This window comes from Chenopodium quinoa, unplaced genomic scaffold (assembly GCF_001683475.1).
Source record: "Chenopodium quinoa cultivar QQ74 unplaced genomic scaffold, ASM168347v1, whole genome shotgun sequence".
Lineage (NCBI taxonomy): Eukaryota > Viridiplantae > Streptophyta > Magnoliopsida > Caryophyllales > Amaranthaceae > Chenopodium > Chenopodium quinoa.
In genome coordinates, this window is record NW_018742815.1 from 648153 (window position 1) to 665753 (window position 17601).

The following is a 17601-nucleotide window of genomic DNA, read 5'->3' on the forward strand; positions in this document are numbered from 1 at the left end:
GGTTTGTGGTTAGGGTTCAGAAGTTTTTGTAGGGTATTCAGTGGTTTGTGGTTGGGGCTCAAAAATTTTTGCAGGGGGTTTAGAGGTTTTTGTAGGGTGTTTATGTTGGAGTTTATAGGTACTACGTAGCGGAAAAACATGAATCATATTCATACAGTACCTAATCCCAAGATCTAATGCATAACACATAAAGAACATATAATCGTACCTTTGAAACGTGATTCCACGTGCGATCGAGCAAGAACAATGGAAGATAAAGAACCCCAAGCGTGATTCCTCTACTTGGTCCACAGGCACAGATTAAGACCTCCACTAATGCTAGTTAGTTGCAATTGAACCCTTCAATTGACCTTTTACGGAGAAGAGCGAGAAACGAACCACCATGAATCACCACACACGCCACCAAGGGTGGCCGGCCGTACGGATGAGAGGAGGAGAGAGATAGCCGTGAGATAGAGAGAGGAATTAGGGTTTTGGGATTGGTTGCCTTGATGTCAAAATACACTGTGTGTGAATTATGATTGCTTGCTTGCAACCCTAGGCATGGATATTATTTATAGATCTCATCTCTAAATAAGAGCCCATGTCAAAAGCCCAAAACTTAATTCTAATCTAACTATGCTAGCCCAATCAATTTCATGATTAGTTAATTGCTCATGATGCCCATTAATAGGTCTCTAACTTGCTTAACCCAATACCCTTGTGTGTGACCTCATAGGATCCATTCTAGCGAGCTTTGGACAATTTGACTAGTCCAAAGATTATCTCTCATAGTCTAGCAACAGATGATGACGCCCCAAGAGAACGAACTTATTATCTCCATAATAGTGATCCTTGATATATCTAGTAATTGCACTTATCGAATACACAACTCCTTCAGTTTAGTAGTTTGTGGTTGGAGTTCAAAAGTTTTTGTAGGTTGTTCAGTTGTTTGTGGTTGGGGTTCAGAAGTTTTTGTAGGGGGGGGGGTTCATAGATTTTGGTAAGGTGTTCAGTGGTTTGTGGTTAGAGTTTAAAGGTTTTTGAAGGTGGTTAAAATGTTTTTGAAGGGTGTTCTGTGGTTTGTAATTGGGGTTCAGAAATTTTTCTAGGGAGTTTAGAGATTTTTAGGTTGGTTCAGTGTTTCTAGTGGCTTATCAGAAAATTTTGGGGGCTTATCCTAAATTTATTGGGGCTTTTGGGGGATATTCAAAAGTTTCTTTAAGGTGTTCAGTAGTTCGTCTATAAATAAATATTAAACAACAAAAGAGGAAATACACAACATCCAAATAAATTATTATTCATACCAAATACTTGATAAAATTTATACACAAATTATTGTTTCATACAACACATATATTTTGGACATAAAAGACAACTTATATGAACATCAAACAGGAAATATATGAACAAAAATATGAGGGATATGGAACGATTAACATCAGATTTGCTAATTTTATTACACAATACACCAAAATTGGTTAAAAAGCTCAAAAAAAAAGAAAGCAATTTTTCACTTTTTCACAAAATACAGGATACTTTATATTACAGTGGATAGAGAAAGTAGAGTTTTTCCCATTTTTTGTTGAAAATTTTAGAGCTTCCAGTAATTTAGAGGTAAAAAAAAAGAATCAAAATTGTTAATGAGGAAAACAAAAAATAATATCCAAAAAAAAAAAGGAGAGATTAAAATCGAAAATGGTTGTTAATACGGAGTAGTTTTAATTTAGATTTTCAAATAATAAAGAGAATATCAAAATTCAATGGTGAAAAAAAAAAATAAAAATGGTTGGGCTTTTTTCTATTGAGCGTAGATACCTTTGGGCTAGGCGGCGCAGATTGGGCCTGGTGCATGTAATACCAATTGCGAAAACATGGCTTATTTGGCATTAATTTGGGCAAAGCCAAAATAACACTTTTTTTTTAGTTAAAAACTCAAGTCCTACCCGAAAAAGCTCTAAAACCCGTTTTGGCCCGACAAGCCCGCCACTTTTGAACGGGGTTGGACATGAAATTTGATGTTAAGGCCAGACCCAAATTTATGATCACCTCTACGGAGAGCTCGAAGCCCCCTACTAAATAGTGATGTTAGATCTCTCTCTCTCTCTCTCTCTCTCTCTCTCTCTCTTTTTTAAATTAATAAAAAATGTATTATATTGCAAAGCAAGCCCATACCAGGGATTGATTTACGATGTTTCGTGACTTCGTCAATCAGCGTGATTGACTAAAGTGGCCTCTCAAGATCCTGTTCTGTACACTCGGATAATTTGCTCATTAAATTTTGCAAATTTTACTCGTTTATTATATGAGCAAATTACCCGAATCTATATATCCATTCTATTAGCTTATACTAAAAGCGAATGTCATTTATCCAATGACACTTGTCATTACCCTGCAAAAAAAATTCCCACCTTTTTTCAATATTTTATTTATTTATTTTTTATACTTTATTTTGCAAAAGTCTTTAAGTAAGCTATTTACACCTTATGAGATTTTCTTTCCAATTTGACACATATTCCATATATACCCAAATGAAATATTTCTGCATATCTTTTATATACTTTACTAGGTTAATCCCATGCGTTGCACGTATCAAATAATTTTTTTTTTGTTTAAAAACGCTGTCAATATTCTTTATTCGAAAAGTGTAACTTATTTATTAATTTTGAAAGAAATATTGTAATTGTTTAGTTTTAAAACTTAGGAGAAAAAAAATAGAAAAAAATGATAATGTCATAAATAGTTTTGGCGGGAAAATATTTTATAAGAAATTGACAAGTGTCCTTTAATGATGTCAACATATTTTGTTTTAGTAATAGTCAATAGATATTTTAACCTACTTTTCGATATATGCGATTATGCGGGTGTATATAACAAATTCTACCCTCGTATCATTAATTCCATGACTTAATACGAGGAGTAAATAAACTGAAAGTAAAAAAAAAGAAAATTTTGCAAAAAAACCACCTTTTAAATCTTGTTTTTTTGCATTTAACCACCTTTTAAAAAAAATGTTGCAAAAAACCACCAATTTTAAAATTTTTGTTGCAACTTACCACCAATTCAAGGTAAAACAATTGATAAATTTGGCTAAAAAAATGGTAATTTGCAACAAAATTTTTAAAATTGGTGGTCTTGTGCAACATTTTTTATAAAAGGTGGTTATTTGCAAAAAAAACAAGATTTAAAAGGTGGTTTTTTTTGCAAAATTTCAAAAAAAAAAAAAAAAAAACAAAAAAACTCCAATGTGTTCCTCTTCTCTGTCAAGTGTGACTGTGAGAGCCGACTACCCGAATACCGCCATTACCCATCAGACCCACCCGAGTGCCGCCACCATCTTCTCCGTCACGACGACTACAACCTTCAGCCCAACCCGTCACTCTCGAAGAATTCTCCATGATTTTTTCTCAGGTAATTGCAATTTCTATTTCATGATTTTTATTTAAATGGTAATTTCTATACCCAATTTACGCGATTTCACCAAACAACTCACCTAATTTTACATTATAGTTATGATCAATGTTATAGGTATTACTCATTACTGTTATAAATTCAATGATTTAGGGTTTTACAAGGATTTAATATTGATGTTTTGCTTTTAGAATACGAATGTGGATATTACCTTCCTATGGAGGAGTTATCGTGCTACCAATCGAAAACACTCTTGCAAGGTTATTTATTTTGTTATATATATTCTATGAGACCTCCATAATTTTAATTTCATAAAAACATACAAGTTTAGATTTTGCTGCTGGATCAATTTTAATTTTAGAATACGAATGTGGATATGATGTTGATCGCTGGATCAATTTTGCTGCTGCGAATACAGGTCTACACAGTCTCACCCTGCAGTTTATATGTATAGATAGGTGGAGAGGTTATTTCCAGCCCCATTGTAAAGGGTTGCATCTTATTTACGAGAACTGCGTTTAGATTGAAGCTTGAGAATGATTTTATTGTACCAAGAAACTTAACTACACTTCATCTAACTAACATTACTCTAGAAACCTCCGGTGCGTGGTGGAATTTATGAATATATGCTTGTGTTGGCTAACATATACTGATGTACTCCTCTGTTCCTATTTGTTTGCCCCATTGCTAATATTTGAGTCAAACTTTGATAACTTTGACTATTATTTCCCGTTAATCTATAAGATATTATATGGTTAAGTGGATTTGTTGGATTCATCTCGTTGTATATTTTATTAATATCTAGTTTTTATAATTGTCTGATTTACTAGAATTTCTTCTTTTTCAGGTTAATGAATTACCGTCTAGCCCACACAAAACATTTCACTCAGTTTTGAAACTATTCATCTCCAGTGCGAATGATGATGGCAGTATAGTGTCGGCTTTCCCGTGCCTTCTTAAATCCTTTCCGCTTTTGGAAAAGCTTGAGATGAGGGTAAATATGACAAACTCCCTTTATATTACATTTATTTAAATTTATGATTTTATAAAATTGATTGACAAATTTAGTTTACAACTATTCATGTGGTGTAATTTTGACATTTAGTTTTTTTTTTTTTTTTTTTTTTTTTTTTTTTTTTTTCTAGTTTCCAAATTCTCCTGGCCGTCAGAGCTCTGAACTTCCGATTCCATATGTCCACAAGAATCTGAAGGAGGTTAAGCTGACTAATTTCCATACAAAGTGGATACCAGTTGCTATCTACTTGTTGCAAAGTGTTTTCATGTTGGATAGTATGGTGATTACCAAAACATCAAAAGGATATATTAATGTGGAACCTTGGAATTGGATATTCGTTGAGAAAGAGTTCAATCCTAAAGAACGTATAATTATTTTAAATTCGTTGATTGGAAAGGCATCATCAACTAGTGCTAGAGTTACCCTTGAATAATCTTATTCCTGGTAAAGTGAGAGTTACCTTTAAATAATCTTATTCTTGGTTATAAATTAATTTTATGCTCTTTAATCTGACTTTTTTCCCTTGCAGCTTTAATATTATTTGAATGAGTATGATAGGTGAATCGATTTTTGTGATAGTGATGATGGAATTCAAATTTTGTTTGCTTGGATTTTTTTTTTCTTGATTCATGTTGCTGTTTAAGTAAGGATAATGGAATTGATTGTTCAATTTGTAACTTTATCATGATGGATCGATATTTGATTGTTCAAATGTAATTGACTAGGTATGGAACTACAATAAATTGTTTTTTTTTTTAAAAAAAATAAATAAATAATTGTTGTTGGTTTAAGTATTGATTATTTCCTTTAAAAAAAGTTATTGATTAATTTTTTTGACAATGGTTTATGGTCCCTTTGGTGTTGTTGTGGATATCCATCCTAGAGTAAGTGGGACGTTGGACTTTTTCTCACTATTTATTTATTAACTTTGACTATAATGTTTTACTAACATAATAAAAACATATTTCCTTAACCCCTAAAAAATGATTAATAAGTTACTGTAGCTTATCTATAGTGACTTTCTGCATATGCCCCTCGAGGTGTTGATTCAGCCAATTGCTGAAGTCGTCAAGGGTTCTTTGGAGGACTATGATGATAGCCTAAAAGCTTGTGTCGAAGCGTCAAAGATGTGGATGCAGGTGATTAATACTGTGCTTTTGTTTTATGCGGTATTTTTTTTTGGCTTCAGCAATATTTTTTTTTAATTGGAATTTAGACATCATATTTGTTACACTTACAGTATTTAGACTTGTTTCAATTGCTTTTTCTTTGTCAATATACGTGCTTAAATTGAGTCTATTGAAGTTTTGCTTGCCTTGGACCTCCATGGAGTGTGACTGCCCAGTTATGCAAAACAATTTGTCTTAGGGCTATTGATTTATGCTTTGGTTCTTGGAACTGCTGTTAAACAACTAATATAAAGCAAGGGATGACTAGTGAAGATTTCTTGGAACTGCTGTTAAACAACTAATAATTCTTTCGAATAACAAAGTTAAAAAATGCACTCTCCCTTCACCTTTTGTTTTCCATGTCCTGAGCTCTTTTGTTCTTCTGCTTCTCACTTAAGTGTTACATCGGTATTATCACCCAAATAGTTAATTTATACGTTGCCTTAACATTATTAGAAATTAGAAATATTTACTTACAAAGGGTAGCATAACTAGCATTTGTATGTAAGATATAAGTTGGGTCATATAAAGAAGTATTCTGGGATCTAGGGTGTGCATAGTTTACCAAATCTGTAGCTTCCGTATTACCCGATTATGTAAATGTGGAATTATCTGGGTTTGGAGAGTAGACCTGAAGTTGCTGCTTGGGTACATGTATCAAAGTGATTTATAGCATCATTTTTATGTTGGTTTGTATGTATTTGGGAGGGATGTCTATGTGTAGAGATTTGTCTATGTCCAAGTATTAGCTTTTTAACTACAATGCATAATATTGATGGTCCAGAGCATTTTTTCTCTTTTGGTTCTTGTATACATTCTTTCATCAGAGTTAATTTAATGCTATGTTAAGCGTTTTCATGCAAAAAATAGGAAATTATCTTATAGTTAAGTTTGATAATTCCTAAAATGTAAATTGTTATTTTACCATATCTTGAAAACCAGAGTATACAAGTTGTAGCAAAGCGAGTAATTAATTCATTCAATGTTGTACTTCTAACAATTGTTTGGAATCTGTAGGAAAGGATTTGAATTGGAAAGGAACTTCTTGAGGCCAAGTGTGAAAAAATTCAAAAAAAGATAAGGTTGTAATATCTTTTCTACCTTGTTGTATACCTTTACGATTACTTTAATTAGACCAGAAGGTCCTGATTGCAAGATTTCAAGCTTAATTATCTCAGCAACTTTTTACTGTACTCTCTGTTTACCCCTCTGATTGCCATCTTAAAGTTTGTGGCCTGAAAATTAGTTGAATATTGAGGACCAGTGGTAACCTGATATTTTTCCCCTTCGTTTCACAGGCTGAACGAAGATGCAAACTTGGGTTGCCTCCAGAAGATCCTGCTGCTGCAAACCTTCTGAACCCATTGTTGAGGAGAAAAAGGTGGATTTTGTTAAGATGGACATAGTTGTTAAGTTAATCTGTAAGACTATAACTTTAGAACTTGCCTTTATTGTGATGTATTTATATACGAATTGCAGAGTATTTTGCCAGTTAAGCCTATTACGAAAGCAGAGCAAATTAGAGAGTGCCTTTGATTTTTAAAAACGAATCATAAGGTGAATAATGTCTTCAATGCTTTTGCTTGTTTGCACTCTTTAATTGAAAATTCAGGAATAAAAATCATAAGGTGAATAAAGTCCTTCAGCTTTTTATCAGGATGCTCATTTTCTTTCTTCTTCTTTCTTGGTTTAGATTAGGTCTTTCATTTTGGTGTGCCTGAGAATGGCAATGGACTTAAGAGTTAGAATGCTGAGCCATTCAGGGAATCATCTTGAGAGCGGTATGTGCTTTGCTATTGTTTAGAACTATTAGTTTGAGTTCTTGTATTGGATGTGATCTTATTATGCTTGTCCGGAACTATTAGTTTGAGTTCTCGAATTGATGTGAGCTTACGCTATTGTCTGGAACTATTAGTTTGAGTTCTTGAATTGATGTGTTCTTATGCTATTGTCTAGAACTGTTAGTCTGAGCTCTTGAATTGATGTGATTTTATGAATTGTCTGCAACTATTAGTTTAATTTCTTGAATTGATGTAAGTTTATACTATTGTGTGGAACTATTAGTTTGAGTTATTGAGTTGATGTTGTTTATTTCAAGAATATACAAAACAAAATATCAAATTAAGGTTAGCAGCAGAGTTTACGATGCGAAGTTTGCTTGAAAGTGTTTTCTGAAAATTTCATGTAAATATTCACAAGTTCTTTCAAAATTTTCAGGTTTAGTGGGGGAGTTTAGCTGATTGAGTACTCTGTGTGATTATTAGATTGTTGATCCTGTCAATACAACTTTGTGAATCACCCGGTATTTTGTTCTCCTTATTGTTGAGTATGGAAGGAAATAATCGCTTTAAATGAAAGCTGCTTATAGCTCTCTTTCTATAACTGAAATAGGGTTAATTAGAGGGGTAATGCACTAATGAATGTTAATTTGTATAACAGAGTAGTTATAATTGATTTTTAGCATACATTACAAATAACCTATTATTGAATATGGAATGAGTGGTTATATACTATATTTGATTTTTAGCATGCATTACAAATAATAGGATTTTCTGCACCCTGTATATGTGGCAAAATCAGTTGTGAATTGTGATCTCAATTTATTTTGTCTTCTCCTTTGCAGTCTTTTGACTGTTTTGAGACAGAATGCTTCTAGGTTGTTGATGGAAGATATCTACAGAAATCCAAGTCCTCTTCAATTTGATGGCCCTTGTGTTGATGCTAAGGTTGTTAGTGTGTGTGCGGAAGACCAGTTTTATATGGGCTGTATCAAGCATCTGCAAGAATTTTTAGACAAGGTATATGATCCTTTCACTCCACTATCAACTCTCATAGTTTCGTGCTTATGTGGTCATGGATCCACCTCGTTGGTTGGAGATTTTGGAGTATAAATGACCTTCTGGCTGTACTCCTAGACACTTAACAGTCTGAGGAATATAGTCTGGCTGGAGATTTCATTTTATTTTTGTTTTTTTTTAAAAAAGAGCAAGGACGAAAAATGACAATCTGTGGTACGATGTATTAGATAATATTGCTAAGCATAAAGAAAACATACTATCAAAACACGAACATAGCAGCATTAGTGAATGTATAACGATATTCCTTTTTGCATTCTTTTGACACTTACGATTTCTAAATATTTAACTAATTACATTTGTTATTCTTGTTGCTGCTATATACTGTTATCTTTGCCGCTGCTACTGTTATTCATTTCGTTGCTGCTGTTACTTTAGTACCCGCTGTTGTTGTTGCTGTCATGGCTGTTATTATTATGATGTTATTGTTAGGTTTTTCTGATATTGTACTGTTATTATTGTAAATGTGTTTTGGTTAAGTTTTTCTAATTGTGATACAAAGAGTGCATACAAAGTTGCAAGGTCAATCTCCAGTCTCCACAATAGAGTGCATTACAAAATATTTGAGGGTAAAGATGATGTAGAATATATATTGCCTATTAGAGTATTAAGACAATACACTTCTAATTTATTTTCGTAGGATTGATGTGGAAATATAGATTGAATATACATATTACATAAATTTGTACGAATTAAAACTAAACAACTTACTCATAATATCAGGACTTATGAATAATCAGTGGAAGATGTATCTTTACCGTTGCCCCTTATTAAACATATCTACCCCTTTCATTCACAGCTAACACTTGTACTCGATTTGGGTAATCAAACCAATGACTTGTGTCTATATACATTCAGTTGGCTGAGCAAAACTACTCGAACACCCGATTCGTAACCATTTCGAAAATTAGGGTACCCGATCCGATAACCATAACAGTTCGGGTATCCGTTTTGATAATTTGTTATAGGGTATGGTTATTGGGTATCATTTTAAAATTAATGGTTACCCGATCCGATTTGATAAACATTTTTTTTTTTTTTTGTTTTTTTACCCCTACTTAAATCTATATTTTAAAATGTAAACTCTTACTTTATTTCATAATCACTTTATAATATCAATGTAATATTATTAATAATTTAGTCAAGAATATGTTATATTATTATTAATTAGTGTTAAATGATATCATAATAACTACATTATTAAGTTTATTATCATTATTGGACAGCTTATTGGGTACCCGATAACCGATCTGAAAAGTTGGGCACATGAAGTCTGGGTACCCAAACTTATTGGTTCGGTTTATGAATTTCACATTAATTGATTTTTGTTATCGGGTACCTGAATCGTTAGTGCTAACGGTACGGGTATCCGTCCATGCTCACCCCTACATTCAGATGCATAATAAAGGTTCACCAAACTAATATAATCATATAATGCATGAGCTATTTTAAGTTTGTACGTTTCATTTTTGTTTATATATAGGACATTGTTATATCTTTGTAGGCCAAATTTTATTGGCATAAATAAATGATTAATCAATATAGAAAGTACATAACACGCATCAAGATTAATGTATGGTATTGTAGATTTGTAGAAACAATGGAAGATGAGGGTAGTCGAATGTTAAAGTAAAATAGGTGAATAATGATGATAATCGAACTGAATTTTGGTCAATAGAAAACTACAACAATGCAAGTACGTAGAGCCGCATCAAATACATACATCGATCATATACATACACAATTCCTAAAACTTATCCAACTAATCTAGTTAGTATATACCAATATACATACGCCATGTATACGTTGATTATTTATACGAAGTATGTAATTACACGAATACGTGTACTCAAAAGTCAAAATTAGAATAGTCACGAAGCAAGAAAGTAACACTTCAAGCGTTATATTGGATACATTATTATCATATATAGCAATCAAAAAATTGCTAATCTTATCTTATGCTTGTCATCTTCTACGATGCCACCATATATGAAAGCTCCCATTTGATCTCCTTGTCCATGTGCCATGTGCTTTCGCAAAATGCAATTCGGGGTACATAAAATCTTTCTAATAATTTCTATGTTGGTGTTTAGACATAATTTTTGTTATATTATTGTATTTTTATTTATTTTTTACTTGAAAACAAGCAAAACAATCTTAATATTCAAGATCTATATATTCAATAATGTTCTATTGTAAAATTTTAAGAGAAGATTAAATGGGTAAGATCAAGCAAAGGAGGAGAGTGTGGGTCGTAGTTACACGCCTAAGTGGTTGCATCCTAAAACAATTGGTGATGGGCAAAATAATTCATATGTGAACAATATATAAAGTACAGTTCAAGATGTCTAATATAACAATTACTTCGTATTTAATTTTGACATCGGAGAACACACTCCCAAAAATTTATATAATCGATGAAAATTGATCATTTAGTACCGAATTCATCGATCCTTCTTTTAACAAACCCACTTATCAATGATATTTGAATCCACTTAATCGACAGTGTTTCTAGTACCACCATATACAGACCTGTCAATTCCTGACCCAATCCCATTTGAAATGATTACAAACCTAAAATATTGAGAGAAAACCTGACCTGACCCAAACAATCCAAAATTGACCCAATTTAATTGACCATTTATCATATTTGTAATGACCCAAACGAGCCAAACCACTCGACCCAAATGATCCAAATCGGCCTGTTGACCGAATTGATAGATCTAGCCACATACAATAATGGCGGGGGTAACAAGCAAAGATCAAGGATGGAGGAGAACCACCAATAAATGATAAGAAGGTGTAGGAGCCAAAGATTATTTAACCAAAGAGAATTATGAGCCATTTGATTTACTGCCAGCCTAGCTAGTATATTATGGCAAGAGGTAATAAACAGTACAGATCATAAGACAATATAGAAGACAAAAAACAATTAAGAAGGCCTATCATCTCATTTTTGGCCATGATTTGATTTCGTGTATAGTATGTGGGTTGAATTTCTTGGGGGGGTTGCTACTATTGATTCACCAACAATAATATAATTGCATGGAATTGAGCAAATTCTCAGATTTTGCCAGCTATTCTATATTTTATTGCCTAAAATGGAATGTACTGTATTATATTTGTTGTCACAACAATGGTTGAACATCCTTTCTTGATTGCATGTTTTGTCAGGGCTGTTTCATTGTTCGGTAAAATTAGTTGTTTGTTTATACTAGTTAAATTCGTCTTTAAAAGTTAAATGATAAGATGGTGTTAGCCAAGTAATTACAAATAAAAAGATGTTGTCATTTCTATCAATTTGAAGCTAGCTATATGATATTGATGATTTTTGCTTATCAATATTATTCTATCTTAGCTTTCATATAAAAGACATGTAGAGATGTGATCATTGTCACATTAATTGGTCACCTTGTGTAGGGCTGATTCAATATAAACAAAATACATTAAAGGTGTGGTAAGAGTTAGATTATAACAAAGTGTGGAAAATGATCGAATTGTAACCCTAAATTCCTAATAGTCCTCTTTTCACATTAACTATGTATCTAATTCATTGTATGAATATTGTTTAGCTACTTGTATGTCATCAGTGTCTATACATAGGTATATATCATTTTAAACACACCGAGCGTTCAAAAGTATGTATACATTGCATGGTTGTATGCACCCTCATTGCACAAATATGACTTCATGTTGTGCTATATATACATGTGATCGATTTATAAGTTGAGACATTATACAAGACACCGATTATATAAATATTATTTAAGATTAAATATTGTATTTGTGGAGAATTATTGTAAGGGTAATGATACATACTCATTTACCATACTTTTACTTAAACACCACCTTACTAATGTTCACTTAACGTTTCAATAGTCAATAGTACAACAATATCTCAATATTAGTACTAATAACATTATTTTTTTTTTAATGAGGTTATTAATAAAATTATTAGAAATTGTGAAAGTCAAAATACAATATTACTTAGACTTTCTAAAGGTAAAAATAGACCAATCATATCAAATATAAGAGTGTGACCACCCAAAAAAAAAAAAAAAAAGGATGAAAAAGAAAGGAAAGAATAAAACAAAGACAACGGCTGTTCATCAAATCATGTCTGATTGCTTCTTCCGTAGGTCAATTTAATTTAGAGCTAATGAGTTGTATTTCTTCCACTTGATTTGCTTGTGTGTCTAATGTCTAGTGGCCGAGTGAATTTAGGTCATACATAAAACTTATACTTGTACATACTTAGGAATATACTGTGTATAATATAATTTGTATGTACTTGGTATTGCATTACTCCTTCGATTTCAAATGACTATCATGGGGTCAAACTACCAAGCTTGAGGTTGGGTGTTCAATCTCTACTAAAAACACTTTGAGAGTGTGGATCCCTTACTCATTTTCCTTACTCTCAAAGTATCCGCAAATATCGGACTAAAAACCGTAAGCGTTGAGATACGATCATGGTCCTTCTCCTTTAAAAAAAAACATCGGGTCAAATTGCTCAATTAGCTGGGAGTTGGGATCGAAGGACAACGCCTTGGTTAGAGGGTTTGAAAACAATATACATGTATAATTGTCATTTAAAAACAACGGTCGTGTGTGTATATATATAAATTTATCGCTTTACCACTTTAGAGGTACAATTGTGTTAATTTTATTTTCAATTTATTGCTTTACCACTTTAGAGGTACAATTGTCGTGCTCAGTGGTAATACAAGTCTACATTAACAACCCAAATAACTTAAGGATGGGGCTGCATTACTTTGGATATTACATGCATAGTTCGTACAATTTATCTTTGAGGTCCAATAATATATTTATATATGCATGCATGTTAATAATGCATTTAATTTTACAGCCATTTTTCACATGCTATATTAGCTTGATTAAAAGTCTAGTACTTTTGGTCCATGCATGGCACGCTATGAAGGGTACGTATTGTCATGCATGCAAATTAAAGGATGGATGGAGGTTTTTGCTAACATCTTTTTAGGGCCTGTTCTCTTCCGTTGAAATTTAGTTCAGTTCAGTTCAGTTCAATTCAGCTCTTAATTTATGTCTAATGATATTGCTAATGATATAAAGCCAAATTTCATTCTTTTAAGCTCTTATTACAACGTCGACAACAACAACAACAACAACAACAACAATAATAATAATAATATTAACAATAATAATAATAATAATAATCAATAAGTAATAAATAATAATAATAATCAATAAATAATAATAATAATAATAACAAATAATAATACTACTAATAATAATCAATAAATAATAATAATAATAATAGTAATCATCAATAATTAATAATAATAATAATAATAATAATAATAATAATAATAATAATATTGATACAATTCATTGTTCAAATGGTTCTATAGTATATTTTTAATATATTTTCCATAAATTTTATAATTATATAGTATATTTTTCGTAAATATTTTAATATGTACATTTGTATATACACATATGTATAGTAATAAATAATCAATAAATAATCAAAGATCACTAATCCGTAATTTAAAATCACTAATTAATAAGTTCAGTTCAGTTCAGCTGAGTTCAGTCAATCGGAACAGGCCTGTTCACATTTACTTAATTTCAATTCAGTTCAGTTCAGTTCAGCTCCAATCAGTTCAGTTCAGTTCAGCTCTTAATTTTCCTCTCTCATAAAATATTCATTTCAGCTCAATTCAGTTCAGTTCAGTTCAGTTCAACTCCAATCAGTTCAGTTCAGTTCAACTCCAATCAGTCCAGTTCAATTCAGACAACTTAAAATATTCTTGATGAGATTTTTAGGTGGTTTTTTAAATTTAAATTTATAATTGAAGCGGATATTTAATTGTTTTACTTTTTACTAGGCATATCAACATTTAATTTTGAAAAAAGATTTAATAATAAAGAATCTTATAACAGTTATAAGTGTTACTATGTGACTACAAGATACGGACACACTATTAAATCATTATTTCTTTTTATTGTTTTTTTGGGTTATGATATTCATCATTACATATATAGATAGGCTATCCAATGGAAATGTTAAATTAGATTTCTTCTCTAAAATCCAAATTGGTCCCTAAAATTGGAATTATATATGAAATAGACATAAAGAATCATGATTATTAGCTTGCAATTTCCGCCTTAAGAAAGATATTTAACATTATGCATTCATATGGAATAATCATACATACCTTGTAATCTTGTACTTGTATATGGTATCGGTCACACTCTCATATATGTATTTTCAATATCAATCAATTACAAGCATATATTTATACAATGCATTCATATGAAGAAACAATTCATTGAAGGCCGTCCCTAAATAATTGTCGCAAAATCTGTAATTTAGTCAGAATTTTTTTTTTCCCAAGTTTTTTGGGTGAAGATATTAATTTATTAGGAGTTCGAGTATATATATGGTGTGGCAGTTGGTAAATAAATTTATATATTAAAAAATTAGTCATAGTCTTATAACTCGATCAATTTCTTACAAATGGATGAATATATTACTCCGTAACTAGGTATGTGTGTATGTAGAAGGATAATTGTGACGTATAGTACCCTGTTTCATATTATTTACAACGATTAGACATTTTTTAATCACATTTTATGTCAAATCGTTGCAAATAATATGAAATAGATCAAATATATAGTATCTAATTTGACTCTTTTAGCTATGAAGGGAGTAATTTGACAAAGTACGCAACTGATTCTTGATAGACATTAAGGGATAGACATTATTCCCTTAATGTCGTTTATAAAAAATGCCATTAATTTACTAAATTCGAATACATAATTCATGAACAATTTTTAGACACATTATTAATGGTCAATATTCAAACTTTGAAATATAACACCAATTAATTTACTAAATTCGAATACATAGGGTCTGTTCATATTTACTTATTTTCAGTTCAGTTCAGTTCAGTTCAGCTCCAATCAGTTCAGTTCAGTTCCAATCAGTTCAGTTCAGCTCTTAATTTCCCTCTCTCATAAAATATTCATTTCAGCTTAGTTCAGTTCAGTTCAGTTCAGTTCCAATCAGTTCAGTTCAGTTCAGCTCCAATCAGTTCAGTTCAGTTCAGCTCTTAATTTCCCTCTCTCATAAAATATTCATTTCAGCTTAGTTCAGTTCAGTTCAGTTCAGTTCAGTTCAGTTCCAATCAGTTCAGTTCAGTTCAGTGTAGTTCCAATCAGTTCAGTTCAGTTCAGTTCAGCTCCAATCAGTTCAGTTCAGTTCAGTTCAGTTCAGTTCAGCTCAATTCAGTAAATATGAACAGATCCATAATTCATGAACAATTTTTAGACACATTATTAATGGTCAATATTCAAACTTAACACCAAATTTTGACATTGGTGATTAAATGTTGATTTAAGAAAATAAAATTATTTTTACGCCGTAATATGTTTAGTATGTCGGCCTGTTTACTAGCTAGTGGAGAGTAAATATATATTGATATTATTCCAAAACTCCACATCCAATTGACCAATTGCATGTTACTTAATGAGTAAAGACAGAGTTTTATTTTGGATTATTCACACCAATTGGTTGGAATAATATCTCCCATTTACTAGATCAAACCAAAGAAAAATTTATAGGAGTTGATCAAATTAAAACTATAGAGAAGCAAGAATTATAACGCAACTTGTTGATTAGAGTTGGCCCATTTACTCGAGTCTTTCGTTAAAAACTTATGATGAATTGATGATGATCAATTAAGTTATCTATGTATATCTAAAGCTCCCTAAGACCCTAACATACATTTAAAAAATATACGAAGTATATATATAAGTATATAGTAGTTTTAAATAGATGTTACATGTATTCATTAGTAGTGAAAGGCTCAAGTGTTAAATGTCATGTTTTATTTTTCAGGTTGTTTTAATTTTGAAGTTAGTAGTGGTAAGTCTTAATTAGTTCTTGCTTCATATTTTGTAAACTCTGATTACATAAATATATTCAGTTGATTGTTGTAAAAAAAAAAAGAAAAAAAATAGTGAAAAAGTTGTACGAGTACATTTAAAAATAGATGTTAATGTTACGTACTTTATACAATCACGTGTCGTTTATATATAGATCTTAACGGACCTTCACAGTATGTAAAGAAGCTAAGGCGAATCATGTTGTATACGAGTATAAGCAAGTGAAAACCAGAAACCAGACATACTAGTAAGTTTTGTTGGCAATTGATCAAGTTTTGTTGATACTATGGGCAGTCATTTCAGCTCCAGAAGAAACACTAGTATCCTTTTGTCCAGATATCTTTACCAAGTTATCCATATTTGAAGTAGGAAGTACTATCTTTCCACAATTTTAAGCTTTTTATAGTCTGACTGATTAAAAGTAAGCTATTGTATGTAACAACTAACAACATAATGCTTCATGCAAAAGTTAAAAACTTGTAGACCCCTCACTCTCCATAATGTATGTTTTCATCATTCACCATTATTTTATTATTTATTTAACTTCTTTAAATCATAGTTTACACATTTTTAATTAGTTGACTGTGGTTTATAACATAATCCACTTTATAAAATATGTATATGTTGATTAATTTATTAAAAGTCAATGTTGTTACATTCAAAATAGTTTAGGCATTAATAATGTATAAATTAATGTAGATGTGTTCAGTTAATTCCCCAGATAAACAAAATTTATTAATCTGAGTATAATCGTCTTTTCAAGTACTAGTGGAGGGGTAAATTGGTACATGTGTAATTTCTTTACTAAACAGTAAATGCAAATTACAAATAGTAATTGGACAACTCACCAAAAATACTAAATAAATGACCACTTTTTTTCATAAATTTACAAAAATGCCACCAGATTAACAAAAATTCGTTTATCTTGACAGATCTTGTATTTGCCCAAATTAAAGTGGATATTATGGATCTATATTGAGTCATCTATTTCAAGCTTGTTCTTACTATGGAGACACTGGGAAAACTATACTGAAGTGGTACGCCCCTTTACTATCATATTGCTCAAAACTTACAATTATGGAGTTAGCTCATACATATACTCTAACACATATTTTGTATTGAGATTAATATTGCAAGAAAGCTATAATGATTTATGATATTACTAAACCAAGAAAATGTTGAACTATATATGGTTATTTATTTTTCTAAGTACAGGTAAAAAAATGTTAGGAAA

At 31.3% G+C, this 17601-nt stretch overlaps 1 long non-coding RNA gene across 6 annotated transcripts; it reads left to right on the top strand.

Moving 5' to 3' along the window:
- The first annotated feature begins 3041 nt into the window (after nt 1–3041).
- Nucleotides 3042–8749, top strand: LOC110725589. Of its 6 annotated transcripts, none has more exons than XR_002512194.1 (9): nt 3042–3390; nt 3582–3650; nt 4238–4384; nt 4536–5544; nt 6592–6656; nt 6873–6955; nt 7054–7131; nt 7268–7355; nt 8198–8749. It is a non-coding gene; the product is annotated as an uncharacterized LOC110725589 (long non-coding RNA). The 6 variants fall into 6 exon arrangements; XR_002512193.1 differs by lacking the exon at nt 3582–3650 and having other exon boundaries at nt 3043–3390; nt 4536–4849; nt 5421–5544; XR_002512195.1 differs by lacking the exon at nt 3582–3650 and having other exon boundaries at nt 3043–3390; nt 4536–4849; nt 5458–5544.
- Nucleotides 8750–17601: the final 8852 nt, after the last annotated feature.